Below are 17,075 nucleotides of genomic sequence, written 5' to 3' on the forward strand. Positions count from 1 at the left end.
AAAAGAAGATTTTTAAAAGTTTCATATGTCAAAAACTGAAGGGAAATGGAAGAAGGAAAAGGAAAGGAAATCCAGAAAAGGAAGGAAAAGAAATGATTCAGCATGCTTTTTTCAGAAGAGGACTGGGGACTGGTCATCGGACAAGACTAATCAAGCCCAGAGAATTCAGGCATTGAACAGAATCCAAGCAAGAACTAGGATTAACTAGGGCAGGCACCTAGGATGAGGATATTGTAGTGACCATAGCATCTATTAAGAAGTTAATTACACCACAGAAAAAATGGTGCCAGGAAAGGATTTTCCTGCAACAGGATAGCTGACAAAATAGTTCAAACTGCTCAAAACAAATAATCTGTAGCAAAATTTAATCCAGCAGGGGACTTTTATACTATGTGTCTTACATTTATATGTAAAATAATGCATTAATGTTTTCAGAACAGATCTGCATTTTAAAACTTACAACTTACTGTAACCTTCACCATTTGTAGAGACTGGTATCAGCAGGCAGTCATACTATAACATGAAAATGGATATACAATAAAAAAGTTGGAAGAGACCTCTGAAGGTCATTTGGTCCAAACACCCTACTATACACAGGGCCAGAGACAAGGTTAGAGAAAACTTCAAAAGTTAAAGCGGGTTTCTGAGGGCCTTGTTCAGTTCTGGTTTTCGTTACCTTCACAGACGGAGATTTCACAGCTTCTCTGGGCTCTTGTACCTTGTATCTTGTTTGAGCACCTTCAGTGTGAAATTTCCCCAGTATCAAAACAGGATTTCATATGTTGTAACCTGTGCCCATTGCCCCTTCTTCTCTTGCTCGACACATCTAAGGAAGATTCTGACGCCATCTTTAAAACTTACTAAGCAGCTGAAGACAGAAGTATGATTCATCTTCTCTTCCTCAGAACAAACTCTCAAGATGCTCCAAACCATGTGCTTCAGCCTCCTCCATGATCTTGGTACACCTCTGCTGGACATGCATCTCTTTACTTATGTCTACTGTCAAGCCCCAGACTTGAGACAGCGCTTGAGATGCTGTCTCCCTTTCACCAAAGGAAGGGGGAACAATCGCCAGGCTGCTCTCTTGCTGATACAGCAGTAGGTTGCTGACCTTTCTTGACACAAGTACACACAACTGACTTGGGTTTGACTTGTTATCAGCCAAGGCCCCAAGTGCTTTTCCACAGAAGTGCATCCTTGCCAGTCTGCCACCCCAGGTGCAGGACTTTGCATTTGGCTCTGTTGAAATCCATGAGATTAGTGCTGTCCCATTCCTCCAGCATGCCAAGGTTGCTCTGGATTGCCAGGCTTGCTCTCCAGCATAACGTCATCTGCAGAGTCCTGAGGGTACACACTCCATCCCATGTCCAACTTGGTAATAAAGACAGTGAAGCACATTGGCCCTAGTATTGAGTCTTGAGAAATGCAGCTAGGAACCAGCCTCCAGTTCAGCCTGTTGGTGCAGCCAGTTTCCCCCTGACCTTAGAGCTCACCCAGTTGGTCCATATTTCAATAAAACATAATAAACAGTTAAAACATGAGAGTACGCATATAATTAGGAACTGTTTCAAAGAGGTAGGCAGAAACAGATTCGCCATCCTGAAGAGAAGGGACCAAGCTACCCCTGCTGAGAAGGAGGAGCAGAGTCGAGAGGCCAGAAGACTGGGAGATCCCAGGGGAGAGCCTTTCCTCATGCCAGATTTGCCACCTGCCAGCAATAACTGCAGGGCACATCACATTCTTAACTTCTTCAGCCACACCAGCCAGCCTGAACCTTCTGGGGCCATGCACCAGCAATGGAGTGGCAGTGGGGCCATTTTGCTACCCACACAACTGCTTTTTGTAGGGTGACTGTAGTCAGCCTAGGTACTATTCTTGGTTCAACTTCCTGGCCGAGCAGTCTGTAGCCATAAGGTGCAAATTGTAAGCATGTCAAACAGGTGCTTAAAATTCACCAACATAAGTAAACATTAAAATTGTGATGTGCATAAACTTTTGTGGTTTTCTTTAAGCATGTATAAATATATAAAAATTCTTATTTACGTTATTTTCCAGGTAAAATAACGGCAATGTCTTTTTGTGACTTAAAAGAATCATACCACTTTAGCAAATGCCTAAATAACCCAAGTACTTGCACATATTGATCCTTCCTTTATTCCCCACAGATATTAGTTATTGCAGTGTTTTGGGCCAACTGAAAAGATGTTTCCAGTCATTTGCCATTGAAAGCTTATACTCTACTTTCTAAGACCTGCACTACTGCTTTTTTTCCTGTAAGGAAAAGCATTAGAGATCTTCCACATCCCCATTGTGAAATCTGTGTGCTTCTGCTTCACTTCTCAATCCAACTTAACATGTACATCTGTCCTGTTTTAGCAGTTGGTTGCTTTACCAAACACAAAAAATAAGAGTAATAAATGATTCTTGGTTTTAAACTAAGTCTAAGACATGAATAAAAATCCTTTTCTTCAAAGCTCAAAAGAGACCCTTTCATAACCACTTTTGACAGACCACAGAGGATGGGTTCTAGACATATTTTAAACAAGAGGTTGTAGATGCCAACTTTATTTCTCAAGTGGCTAAACCAGATGTATTAACTCAAATGGAACAAGAAAGAAAGATGCCTTCCCTGTCCCAACAAACCTATCATCATGAGAGCTGTGAGTATTACGTGTTCAATGTTCTGTGTGAAAGAATGAACAGTGAAAGCTTTCAAAATGAAGTCAGCTGTAAATGCATACTGTTTTTTGAACTTAAGATGCAAGCTCCCATGAAAGTTGGCCTTTTAAAAAGTTAGAGAACAACATTTGAAAAATGAAGGCATAGCATATATAAAATTTCTATATTTTTAGAGCAAATTCAAAGATGAATACATCATAATCTTGTTAAAAAGAGATTTTTCATTATACTTCTAGTTGTACTAATCTGATGTTTAAGGATGATGTGTAGATCCTTCTTGCTTTATATTTCAGAAAACAAGCATTGATTGGTCCCAATTCTAACACTGTTATCTTGAATTCCAGTATTTTTGGTATTTCTTTCAGAATGACATGTTTTGAAAGCAGCATTAATTTCAGAAGTAATAAAAAGACAAAATTGCTAGCTTCATGGTTGGAGAGAAAGGCTGGAAAACATTAACTCAATACACAGATAAATTTCCAGAATATATTCCAGTTGAAATAAATTATCTTTCTCACAGTAGTTATTCCAAAGCAAAGTGGCTTTTGTGCCATGATAAAGAAAACCACACAGAGGGATAGTCTTTAGCAAATCACATACCATTTCACATTTTTTGCAAAACATCTACAGTTCCTTATTCTCATGTAGATTAGACCTAGGCCTTTCAGGCTACACCTGGAATTTATGGAGAAACCTTTCCAGACCCTCATTTCAAATTTTTTTCCCCCTAGTCAAGACTTCTTAGTGGGTGGAGGGCGATTACGGCCACATCTAGGTACAAAGAATTTTGGCCATTTCCTAGACTGGCCATCAGCTTGCACATGAAAGATGGCTGTTGTCCCTTAACCTATTTCAGTTCTACACGAGCCCTGGTAAGTCAAGCTGGTGATGGCACAGATCCCAGCAGGGATACTGGGGTGGGTTAGGGCACATGGTCCTCCTTGCTGCTGCCCTCATCCTTCCCACCTTAGAAGCAGCAAACCCAGTGCTGCAGTGCCCTTGCACTCTTTCCAAGGCCCTCTCTTTCTCAAAGCAGAACTCACCATGGCCCCTGACCTGCACAGTGCTTGAATTCAATTTTTGTTTCACACTCTGGAGAAGCCACGAGCTGAAGCTGAGCACAGTCACATAGGCAAGTGCTTGCAGCTGACTATTCCGGGAAGTACGTTATTGGGAGCTCTGCAAGGGGGAACCTTTACAACAGGGCTCTAGGACTAGTTCTGCCCTAGTGTGTGTAATGTGTGAATTACTGCACTTTCCTCACTGAGGATAAATAATGCAGTTCTTTCTGAAGCAAAACATACCCCAGGTCAAGTTTTCCCTCCTCAGTTATACTGGCAGGCTGGAGTACATGGAAATATGCCAAAATGGACTGTAGTAAAGTCAATGGCATTTTATCAGATACCATAGCTAGGGGCAGAATATGATCCAATATGTACATTCTGAATAGAATTCTTTTAGAAAGCGCTTCAGAGAAATAAAACAAAACCAGTTTATTTTCCTTGATAATATTCAATCCATGCAGTGCAACTCACAAGAGGCCAATAAATGATTGTTACTGGAAACTTTGAAAAATCATTGCAAAAGAAAACATTTATACAAGTTTATGAAGGCTTCTGAAGTATGGTTGATATGTTCAGGTCCAAAAGGACTGTAAAGTATTAGGATATTACATAGAGTAATGCTGATGGTTCTTACTCTGTTTACATTGAATGCAGTTTAGTTTGCTTTTTGCATATGGGAAAGGTTAATTCTATACTGAACAATGTTTTGATTCCACTCTAGTGAATTTCTTACAGAAACACAAAAGATTACTTGGATTAATAACAAGAGTAATAAAAATAGTTCCCACTTTATAATACAAAGATAAACATATGTATTTGTAACGGAAAAATGTGTTTTGTGGAAAGGATATAAAATTCAGATCTTGGCAAACAGTTTCGGAGAAAGTAAAAGTAGCCTTGAATGCTCACCCAAAACTGTTTTTAGCCCCTATATTTGTTTATAGCAGAAGTATTTTTCTTAGGTCATTTTTGGTTTAAGCTTGCTACTGAAGATAATTAGATATGCTTAATAATTATAGTAGGGTTACAGCAAGATTTTAATTAAAATGTGATGCATCTCAGGGCAGCTTTTCATCAATGTTTGAGCCAAGTTTGCTAAGTTCATGAACCTTTCAGTAAAGCTGGGTTGAGTCTAGAATGAACTCTGATTTATGGCATTGTATTTAAAATAGAGGTATCTTCTTATCTTCAGAAATGTTTTAAAATTAAATAATAGCATCAATATTATAAATCAGTGGGATACCCTCCTATGGAATAGCTTTTTGTGCTTTGTCTATGCTGCCTTGAAAAGAACACAGAGAAAGAAGTGGGCAGCTGACAGGATTCAAAACCAGGCAACAGTCATGATTGCAGTCACAGAAATACAACCACAGAAGGAAAGCTTGAAACAGTTGGAGGTTTTTATTGGAGAGGAAACACAGGGGGAAGAGGGAGGGAACATGCTAGAGCTACTGCATTGAACGCATGGTATGACAGAATTCAGATGTTCTAATGTCCCCTACCACTGTGTGAGACTAAGGGAATTTTCAGTAGGATTGCAAAACCACTCTTTTTAAAGTGATAAAGAAATTGCTCTGTTGTTTGGGGGGTTTTAACTACAAATTATAAATAACTGTAGAATTCATTGTTATAATCAAAAAGCTTAGTTAAGTAGGGAAAATGCAGTGATTACATCCAAAAATTCAAGATTATAAACCATGATGCTTAGCACAAAAGCCAACTGGTTAAAGAGGTTAACCTGATTCCAGACAAAATAAAACTCCCCTTTTGGGCATGTTGCCCTTCGTACCAAATACTATTACTACTACTAATGTTATTAAATTTACCTAGTATTAATTCAGCATTTGTATTTCCTCCTATTAATGCTATTAAATTTCCACTCTTTTTTTCTCTTTTAGGAGTTATGTTAGTCTTTATTGCCAAAGGATTGCTCTGAGATCAATCATCTACAAAGACTGTGTGTGTTCTTCAGTGCACGGGCTTCTAATAGAGGCCTGCAGAATAGAAGGCACTTCATTCATGATTATTAGACATACCTCCTTAAAAATAAAGATACTATATCCAAATAATTCACATAATTCTAGTGATCTTTATCACTGCATACCACCGGAGTAGTCTGGATACCATCTAGGAGCTTCACTAAAATATTTGCATAAATCATCATCATGGAGCCCCTCTAGGCATTTGTTGGGCCTCAAGTAACTAAAATGCAACAAAATCTCTTTGACTAAGTCAAGAGACAGCAACTGCCACCAATAGATGTCTTTAACTCTGAATCAGCCGCAACATCTTCCTCCAGAAGCCTGGACAAATGGACAAAGTAGGGGACATGGAAAGAAACTAGGAGAGGCGTTGAGAACATGAAAGACAAATAAGGATATGTTTGCTGGAGATATTAGAAGAAGGGTGTAAAATACATACAAGAATGCCAGAATAGTATGGATTAATCACAGGAAGCCAGAGGAGGTCAGTTTCTGTGCTCACAGAAACGTTTATTCCATCTTCCTCTGATGTATCAGAGACTGACCACAGCCACAAAGAAATGCTAGGTAAAGGCGGACACCTCTTAGACAACACAGAATACTTACTTTCCTAAACACATATCTCAGGGTATGAGAATCAGTATATTAAAAGCCTCCACTATTCAGGGAGTCCTATGACATCATCAAACTGTTTCTCTTCTCTGAAGGTTCTAGATGTTAATCATGTGCCGTAGCCACTTTTCCTGTCTGCTTCATTCACTTTGGGCATAACACATTGCCTGTTGGGTATGGAGAACGGGGGCACATAGAACAATAGCAACAAGAAATATTAAGGATTTGAATCTCACCTTGCACACACGTCCTTCCATTGCCAAGAACAAACTTGGAGCAGACATCCTGCATGATGTTTGTTCCATGCTACATAGCTTCACGTTTGTGGCAATCTTTTGCACAACCTTATACTGCAGTTGTTTCAGTAAAAGGCATTGCCTGCAGGAATGCAAAGCCCGCAAAACATTTTTCTTTCCTCCAAACACAAAGTTTGTTTCCTCCAAAAACAGTTTGAGCTGCTAAAAGATTGGGGAAGTATTTTTGAGACCTGTTTTTCTGAGTGTCCCATAAACCATTGAAGAGTAAAAGAAGGATGGATGAACTGGCAGATACAATCAGTGCACACATTGACATGTTGTAGGATCACCCCTCCACAGCAAAAGGGAAAGTTAGCTCACAGCTTACTACCACGATGTTTCTGGGATAAGCAGGAGGACTCAGAAGCCCTACCTACATGCTAAACTTCAAACTGCCAGTCCAGCCTATGGCATTTTCCAAATATTAAAAAACCAGTTCACAGCTGTAAGAAGCAGATATATTAAGGGAGCTGACCGGGGTCACTGACTGCAGGTGCTGGGCTTTGACTTGAAAGTCTCTTCCTCTCCACCTGGCCTACAGTAGTCTGTACTACCAGAGGGAGAAGCCTCTCCTGGACAGCAGTTTCTGGTCAGCTCAGAGCAACCACAGTTGCCAGGTGGCAGATGATACTCAGCTGGACCACCGGGAACTTGCAGAAGCATAGCTGTGGCTAAGGTTCAAACACAGCCAATAACTGAGCTCCACATCTGTGATGTGCATGAACCCTGTAACCTTTTTGTTTGTTTGTTTGTTTGTTTGTTTGTGGATTTGGGTTTGTTGGTGTGGGTTTTTTTTTGGGGGGGGGGGGGCAGGGAGAAAACAAAAATAAAAGTCACAGCTACTTCTGTCGCCAGCTTCAGCTGAGAAAGCTATTGTCACAAAAAAAAAAAAAAAAAAAAAAAAAAAAAAAAAAAAGCTAGAAAGTTACTTTCCTTCCAAAAATTAAGTTTAGATGAACCTTGAAATTTCTAGGTGAGAATGCAAAGTCTACCTCCAGGTAAGAGTATATATGCTATGTATGTCACTTAGGAAAAATATACAACTAAGAAGCATTAGTTAAGAGAGGCCCATTAGTCATTTGTGCATTTACAACACACTTCCTGACACTTGAACATTGCTTCTCTGGCTTGAAGAAGTATATACAGAATACCATTGTGAATTTTCTATCGAACACTAGCTGGTATCAAGAAAATGCAAATACTACATAGTGCTATAAGATCCAAATACACGAAGTACTGTTGTAGCTGAATTGTTTGAAAAGACATATGGCATCCCAAGTGTAACAGATAGTTGAATCTCAAGGGGGAACCATTGTTCATTCATCTGGACCAAGTGACATTCTTTATGCAAGAATAATTCCTGATTAAAGGGTGAGTTTTAATGGAAACTAATTAGGCAACCTCTTTAGCCTGGGCATAATGATCAAATGAGCTGTCACACAGTACCTGATACAATGATCTCACTTGGTACAAGATTTTATTCCTTAGCAATTACACTCCCACGTTGCACTGCATGTGTTTATTGCCTGGAGCACACATGTCAAATTAAAGAGCAGCTTATGCACCTGATATTTAATTATTGCCTAGCACTACAGACAACCGGGAAATGTCAAAGCGAGCAGTCCTGCACTGGAGTAACTAAAACGGATATCTTCTTCGTCAAAGAAAAAAATAGAGATGAAATATGTATGGACGATTCAGTTGTCTTACAATTCAGTTACAAAAAATGGCCTCCCAAACCTTAAATAATTTACCATCATGCTCAACGCAGAGAATTCTGCCAAAGCAGAAGAGTACGTGAAACAGGTTCACTAGCTCACATGCTTATTTGTATTAGATGCATCTTTGCAAGATTAAAGTGTTTACAAGAAAATGGTAGGATTTGAGCTGGTTTACACCAACTTCAAATACCAAAGGAATCATTTATTTATTCAGGTATGGACTAATTCACAGGTGTTAAAAGAAACATTCATTTCTACAACTCTGTTATCCTGCAGTTAACTTAAAATCATCCTTAGCTTACTGGAAATTTTCCTAAATTCCTTCATAGTCAAATCACCTCCTTAATCCTAGCTGTAATAAGGTTGAAATGAAAAGCCAGCAATACTAAAAGAGATGTAAGCAAAGCGTTTCCAGCAAATTGAGACATGCTAATCAAAAAAGAAAGTTTTATGGCTGCAACAGAGGTGCTGACAGTAAGGTGAGGAAAAATCCATACCGCCCCAAGTTTTGAGTACAATTTTTAATAAAGAAGAAACGTGCACAATACAAAAGAGTTTCTCTTAGTCATTGATCTGTAATGGAACACCCAAATAGAGATCCGATGGTATCCTGTGGCTAAGAAAGTTATGTGTGTATCTTGGACCATTCTACTCCAAATAAAGGAATCTAATTACCCGTAATCTTAATTGCACAGTCTAATACTAAAAAGGCTTAATAAGAGTGCTTTTGTATTTACAAAACTGCACAGCTTGTGAAAGAACCCTCAAAACATTTGGCAGGAATCCCAGCCGAGGTATGACTGACTGGAACCTCTAATGACTACAACATGTAAACAAGTGTTTTGTTTCGACTGATAATCATTAACTTCCAGTGTCAGACTTATCCCACAAGGTTTTGTTCACTCCTTCACCAGCCTGCTTTACAAAGGCATCTGGTGCTAAGGGAAAGGGGGGGTGGGGGGGTGGGGGGTGGCGCGGAAAGGGCAGAGTGCTATACAGTGTTGTCACTCTTAAACTAAAGTGGCAGTAGGCAAATGAAAGGGTCATGAGGTAAACGCTTCTAACAAGGAGCAAGCTGCTGTGATAATTCCCACTATTCTTTGATGGTCCCTCTTACTGTGTTACTTAGTGACATAATGCGCTAGACCTCCTGGTTATTTTATTTTATTTTTTAATGAAGAAAGGTAATTTGAAATGGAGCCTCTCTGATTTATTGTTTCATGCCTTGGTAGCTTTCAAAATTAAACATGTGCAAAAAAAAAAAAAAAAAAAAAAAAGGAAATTTGGTTTCCCTAACTACTGCATTACTGGAACAATCTGTGTCTAAGTGCTGCATTAAAATAAAAGACAGAGGAGCAGTTGAATATACTCCTACAGGGACAAATCTGTTACCCTAACAGAAGGGAAGCATGTCAGAAATTACACAAACTGCACTGGTTAGCTCAGCAACAGTCATGTTAAAAGTGAATTTCAAATGGCCGGATCCTCAGCTACAGTAATTCTGCTAAAATGCAGGCACCATGGAGAAGCCTACCCAGATTTCCCATAAGCTACTTTGTTATTAAAGTGGTTATTGTTCAAATAATTTTATGTAGAAGCATTGGAGAAGTTGTAAAAAAAATATGTCTATTATGTAAAGTGTTTGGTAAAACCCTGCAGTCTATAAACAAAAAACTGAATTGCATTTTCAACCTTTACTTAGCTTGAGAAATGCAACTACTTCAGCAATTTTTAATCATGTAATTGCAGATAGCCAGTCTTTTGAGTGCTTAGCAAAACAGCTTATAGATTGCAGATCCAGTACTTCTGTGGCTACCTGTAAGTAAAAGGTCATTTGTAAACTCCTTTTAACTATCGATACGACGAAGACGAGTTTCAAAGGTTACATTTACTTCATGCCCTGCTAGGATCTTGCCTGTGTAACAAGTATTTCCTGATCAGTTTTAGCAGAACACTCAAAAGTGTACTGTGCATAGCTCTCATGATTGCATGAAGGAATTTATGCATGCGACTCTCCAACAGCTTTGATATACAACCCCGCACAATCAGGTAGGAGCTGTGAATCCGCCTGGTTAAATTTATTTAAAAAGCACTTGGCAAAGCAAGTTTGCAATTGTTTAATTTTCATTATAACTGCTGCCTCACAAGATAATGAGCCCTCATAACAGTGTTTTATATAAAAGCACATTATGCCTTTACACAGCACACACAAATGGCCAGTGATTATTAACAATGTTAAAATGTCAGTAGAACCAAGCCAGCATAACGGCATACATTTAGATGCCATAAAAGCTGCAAATGACTGTTACATTGTTTTAAAGGAAGCATCTTAAAAAGGCACTTACAAATAGAGGAAAAGAAATATTTGTTACGAAGAATAGAAATTTATGATGAAATGTCAATCAAATTCGACTTTGTGAAAAGCATTAGCCACAAGAATCAGCTAAGCTCATCACTGCTGCTATTAGTACTCTCAGTTTTAGGATTAGAAACTAAATGCTCCATAAATAATTTTTGCTTTTGCCTTTGACTTGATTTTTTTTTTCCCTTGCCATTCCAGGATTTCAGTGTTTTGGAATGCTTTAAGAAAACAGTCTCAAAGTAAAACTTCGGAGAGTCCAAATGTGCACATTTGCCACTGATTTATGGTCTGAGAAAAGGTCCAACATTTAAATGAAAGTCTAGCAAAGAGTAAAAGGTCTAGACAGGGTAATCACTATCTAAATTATTACAAATCTTTTAGAGGCTTTTAGCTTCAAAATGCCACTCGGCATCATCCTAGATACAAGTGGGTCTTATTCCCATTCAGTGAGGGGAAAATTAATATGGTAAGAAGTTTGAATCACAAAGGATTCACATTGTTAGGCTGCTGTTGGTTATTTACACCAATCCTCCAACATTATTCTTGTGAATTTGAAATTATTCAACTCATTTATTAGGCTATGTTTAGGTCAATTTTATTTTTAAATTAGAAAGAAAGGATTGCAGGGTGCAGTTTTTTGGGTTGGTTTATTTTTTTTGTTTTTCTGTTTTGTTTTTTAAAGTTACCACTATCTGGCAAAGAAAACAGCATCATCTAAAATTTGTCAGAAGAATTACTGTTTGGCTCCATGCAACTCCCAAGCTCTACAAACACATATAAGTTAAACAAATCATTGTTAATTTTAACTTGTTCATTTGCCAGGCCACATGCCATATTTAATTTCATACATTAACAAAAGGTGTTCAAGAGCAAATTAATTGTGAATGTTCATTTTTCTCCTCAAAAAGAATTTTTTTAAACATAAACCCTCAATCCCTTTATTAAAAGTGAATATAAACAGAAATGAGAAATCGAGCATTTTAGACTGTCCTAATCATGTAATCAATTGTAAATGTATTTTTTTATTCCTAGCTATCATAATTTTATCTTATACAGACAGTAGCCTATTCAAATGTGATATTCAATAAACATTTGTATCTCCCTCTCATTAACCACACCCCATATTTTTTTTCCTCCTGGTTATTATAAATCAAATGCTTCAGAAACTGAGTCAGATAGCTCAAAGAATAAATTGGTGCATCTGTATAATTAACATAATACAGATTTTGAACACGGTAGATGTGACTTTAAAATATTAATATTCCATTGCTCTCATCGTGCATTCAATTGTGAGCTGAGTTAAAGCAGTAAATTAGTCTTCCTTAAACACACATTAAGTAGATAGTTTCTCTAAAGTTGGAAATCTATCATTTGCCTCCAGTCAGCTTTAACACTTAGCAGGTTTGTAATAAATACACAGGCAAGCAACAAAAGCCTGAACATTAGCAGAGACATTAAGAGGGCAATTAATTAAGCCACATTAGTACAACGTGATCAAAAACAAGGCATCAGTATCCTTAGGGCAAAACCACATTTCAGGTCAAACTTTACACATATACATGTACACGTATACATACACACACACGGGCACACATACAGAAGCATGTATTAGACAGACCCGTTACATTAAGTATAAAAGAAAAAAGCATCAAAGTAACTATTTGCACTGGCTGCTCCGTTTATTTGCACTGTAAATTATTTGAGATCAGATTTTAAAGCTCGTTTGATTTTTGATATGTACAAACCCAAACCATTGTCTCATACGGTATATACTGATGGCCTGGCGCCACCCAATGGCAACCAGCAGAAGTGCAGATGGCAGTTCCAGATGCATGCAGAAAAATTATCAACACTGAAACATATTAAAGAAAATAAGCAGTGGGTGTTTTCTCAAAAATGATAAACAGCTATTTCTTCAGAAAGTAGATGGCTTCTCTTAATCATGTTTTAAATTGGTTCAACAAGTTTGGTTCTTGCAAAAAGGTCAGTGCCATCCAAAATCCATAGCAAAGCAAATTACTTGGTTACTGAATGCTATATTTGTTGTTTTAAAAACACCATTCAATGATCACATTTCTTATGACATCAAAGCTCACAACCAGATAAAAATTATTGTTAAGCCCTCTGTGACAGGAAAGCTCACCTACACTGCATAACTACAGAGGAAAGGGTAAAAGTTAATTCCAGCAACTAGAAAAAGAGAAATAGGTGGATTCAAAGCAGAGAAGGAAAGTCTTTAGTGATTTCCTAGCCACTGCAAATGTTATTCAAGCTTTACTTGGTCCATGATACACACTATAAATAAGTAAAAATATAAAGTACATGCACACACATACACTCCTCAATCAAATGTAGGAGACTAAAAAATTCCAGTGGCTCCTCTGTTCCTCGAACAGGATAACAAAAATTACAGGTTTTAGGATCAGGAAAGCTGGCTATTCCCAGTGAAGAGGCAAAGTCACAACTTAATACCCAGACTATCTTATTCAGTCAGAACCTTTGTGCAACTCCAAATTAGATTTCCAGCCTATAGAATTACAACAAAATGTACAGGCAATATAAGGATCCCAAAACACTTGTTCAAAAATCCTTGGAAACAACACAGTTTCTTTTTCTCAGAGAAGCTGCTAAAAAGTCACTTGGTATTGCAATGTATTTTCATCACTGTTCTGCTCTAAGCTGTCTTATGCTCTGGTGCATACTTTGCTCTTCACTGACTTCCTTACAAAGACTGAGCTCTATCAAGTGTGATGATAATTTCCTGCTACTCTCAGAAAACAATAAAAGAGAGCAACCGTATTTAGGCTTGTCCTTTTTGTTTGTTTGAACATACACATAAACTTGAAAAAAGGATGAACTGGTGAGGTATTCTTTAATTGACAGAATGCTTACTATAGGCTTTACATGGAACTGAATGTACTGAAAACCTCAAAACTTAACACCTTCTGGGTCTCAAGTGGTACAAACATTTAGCACCTGCAGAATGCCACAGAAATGCCACAGTGGGGTTTTTTTTCACAGGAAAAAATTAAGTCTCAAATGCCATCAGGGGCTAAAAATGCTGTGGCAGCTTTATTCCATTTCAGATAAGCTGCACCTTCCTAATGTAAAACGAATACAGTAATACATAAAGTTTACTTGCTCCTGAGTTACCTAGTTCCATTTAAAGCTGGTATGCCTTGCCTCTATACTTTCATTATTTCCATGTACTTCTGTGAAGAACAATCTAAGGACCTACAGCTTGGAACATAGGATATTCATATTCCTGAGGACAGAAAGATGAAATGAGGACCAATGTTGTAGATATTCCTGCGATAATTATAAGTTGTTTTAATTATGACACAACCTGTGATTCTTAGGTTTCAGGCTCAACAGTGCCAGTCTAATGGAGGCAAAACAGCCTATGTTTAGAGAGATCATTCTGGATGCTTGAGTGCTAGGAAAGGAAATATTTACACAATTTTTTTTTCTGCAGTTCCACACTGACAACTAAATCACAGATTCTGGACCACAGCTCTGTGTAAGGAGAAGGATTCTGCAGCAGATTTCACAACCAGAAAACACCTGCAGTATAGAAACCTGCAGTTTCTATAAAAACTTCCAGAGGAAAAATGCCAACAAATAAAGGCACACACAATGCTCCAGAGGTAAGCACATATCACCACATGCACTTTATAGATAGGATGGAAGTACACAGGGACTTAATAATTTTCCCTGGATCAGATGACAAATCCGAAGCATCTTGTGTCTTACTCACTGAAACAGCCTTCCTCCCTTTTCTTTATTCTCTAGGCAATAACCATGCTAATAACAGAGGTTCACAGAATTCACTAAGAGAATGGAAAAGGCACAGAATGTGTTCTTATGACGGTGGATTTTAACTCAGAAGGCGTTATTTGTCGGAAATTCCACGGCTTCAAAAGGAAAACTAATAGCAACAGCAAAGCTTGCAGACTAAATATAATAGTAAAATTTATATGTTATTTTCACAAGGATAAGCTGTTTTCTAAGGACAAGACAAAATAATCAATCCTATAGAAGCAGCTTGAGTAGTCTAAATATGTCCCAGTTAAAATTTTTAATGAAGCTGCAGAGTGAATGCAAATCTGCAAGTCCCAGAGCTGGTGTAGCACCATGTAATTTCTAAGTAACAGTGCCTGAGAAGTCCCCTAGCAGCACACTGCAATCCCCGCTAAAGAACGGAGTACCCTTGTAGCACATTAGTGGTCTACACAGCAGCATTCAATCAGTTTCTTTAATCCGAGGAGTGCCTTTTTAGTTTGCGAGGAATCTAACTCTACTGGGGGGATTTGAACTGGAGGCCCTTGATTCCAAAAACAGCAACATTACTAACGCAAGCGAAGGCAAATCTCCAGTACCTTTTAGCTGAAGCCTGTAAAAACAGTGAGAGCCTCTCCCTTGCAGGGATACTAGTTATAAAGGGTAAACCATTCAGCTAGGTTTAACAGAAATGAATGGGGTAGAAAAAAAAAACAAACACACAGGAAAAAGGGATGCTAAATTATAGGGGAACGGTAGCACGTATGTTGTATTCATTCCAGGTCAGAGTTCACAAGGCATTAAATTCTGGCAGAACCTTAGTGCTTTCAGCTACCATCGGGCCAAATCCTCCCATCTTTAATGTTTCCTTACGAAACAGTAAAACTGCCAGTGACCTCTCAGATTATTTTTTTCCACACTTAGAAGAAGATCTGGTGTACTAAAATGAGAGGGAGACGCAACAGAACTCTTCTGGCTTACAGACAGAGGTTTCTCAGCATATCTTCTCCCCCTTAAAGAAGCAGGAAGATCAGATACGTAAGAGAACAAGCAAAGATGAGGACAAATACTTCTCATGAAAACTAGAGGCAAAAGATGACTTGTTCTCCTGCTCAGTAGCAGGACAGCTTCCCCCATGGCTGGAAGCCTTGGAGCGCCGGTACACTCCTTCCCCTGGAAACAGCTGCCCCCCAGCCCTGCTGCTGCTGCCCAGTTCCAGGTGAGATCAGCAGCTCTGAACTCCAGCACCCAGGCTGACGGGAAAGCCGAAAGGCTTTCCTGGCGTTTTTGGCTCACAACCTCTAACTGTTTGGGATGATGCCAAAGTACAGCTCTTTCTGTGCTTGTTGGCTCAGCAGCCCTAACAGACCGAACTAAAGCACAGGCCTCTAAAGGACAATTACTCATTTATGCACAATGAACATACAACCTTTTAACAACCAGGACAAATACAGCACTTCAGGGTCAGACTCTGCTTTTGGATAAACATGAAGTGAATAACACAGAGTGCATGTCATTTAGACATTTTTTAGCAAGTCAACAAAAAGCATATGCTTACACAGAAAAGGAAACCTTACCCCATTGACATAACACAGCAAATACTGCTCAGTTGTATTCTATTTCAGCATCACATTTGTTACATCAAGAGGGTGAAATCTTCACTACCATCTACAGCTCTCCAAGAGACACAGTGATTCCAAGAACTGGGTTCAGACACTGACAGTAGGATGGCTCCTCAAAACCCCTCTGGAAAAGTTGCAGGGTGAATAGGGAGCACTTGGATCCGAAATTTATGTAGTAATATAAAATACTAACTCCAGCCAGGGTGTGCAGCCTTTGCCAAAGCTTGATTGGCGTTAGGTGATTTTGGCAACGTTGCTTACAAAGATTTCAATGGAAACCCAGGCGACTGAAAATTAAGTGTAAAATAGTTATATGGACTAGCATCTACCTTTAAGCCCTTGTGCAGCAGAAGAGGTCAACCAGGTAGCTGTTATTCCAAAGTCAAGGAGGTGTATTTAAAAGCAGTTTTAAAGCTTTATAAAAAGGAAACACTGATATAGAAGATACCATGAAACTTCACCTGGCTAACAGCTTCTTCTAAAAAGCGACACCAAAGAAGTGAAAAAAAGGCAGTGAGCATGGGAAACCAAGAAAAAAAAAATTAGCATAGGATGTTCTGTCATTTCAGTTAATTTCTGTGTTGGTTATTCATTAAGTCTTTTGTCTACATCTACTGGTAAAAAGCTTTAATCTCTACACTTCAATTTCAAATCTCTACGAATGACAATTTAAGGCATTTTATTTACCCCATATTTTTAAAAGTGTGGTAATTAAAATAATCTGTTTTACACTTATTAAAAATAAATTATTGCATATTTTAATGTTTTTCTCCCTGCAACTTTTTCTTAATTAGTTATTTAAACTGCGTTGAAAATCCCAAGCCAATACATTTCAATATTCATTTTTCTATTTCAATTTTTCAAACAAGAAGAAAAGTTCCCCTCTTTAAGCTGAAAATTCAATTAAAAAAGCAGATTAAATACTCATTGGTGTTATTTTACATCGTTCACAGAGAG

This window comes from Falco naumanni, chromosome 10, assembly GCF_017639655.2.
Source record: "Falco naumanni isolate bFalNau1 chromosome 10, bFalNau1.pat, whole genome shotgun sequence".
Classification (NCBI taxonomy): Eukaryota; Metazoa; Chordata; class Aves; order Falconiformes; family Falconidae; genus Falco; species Falco naumanni.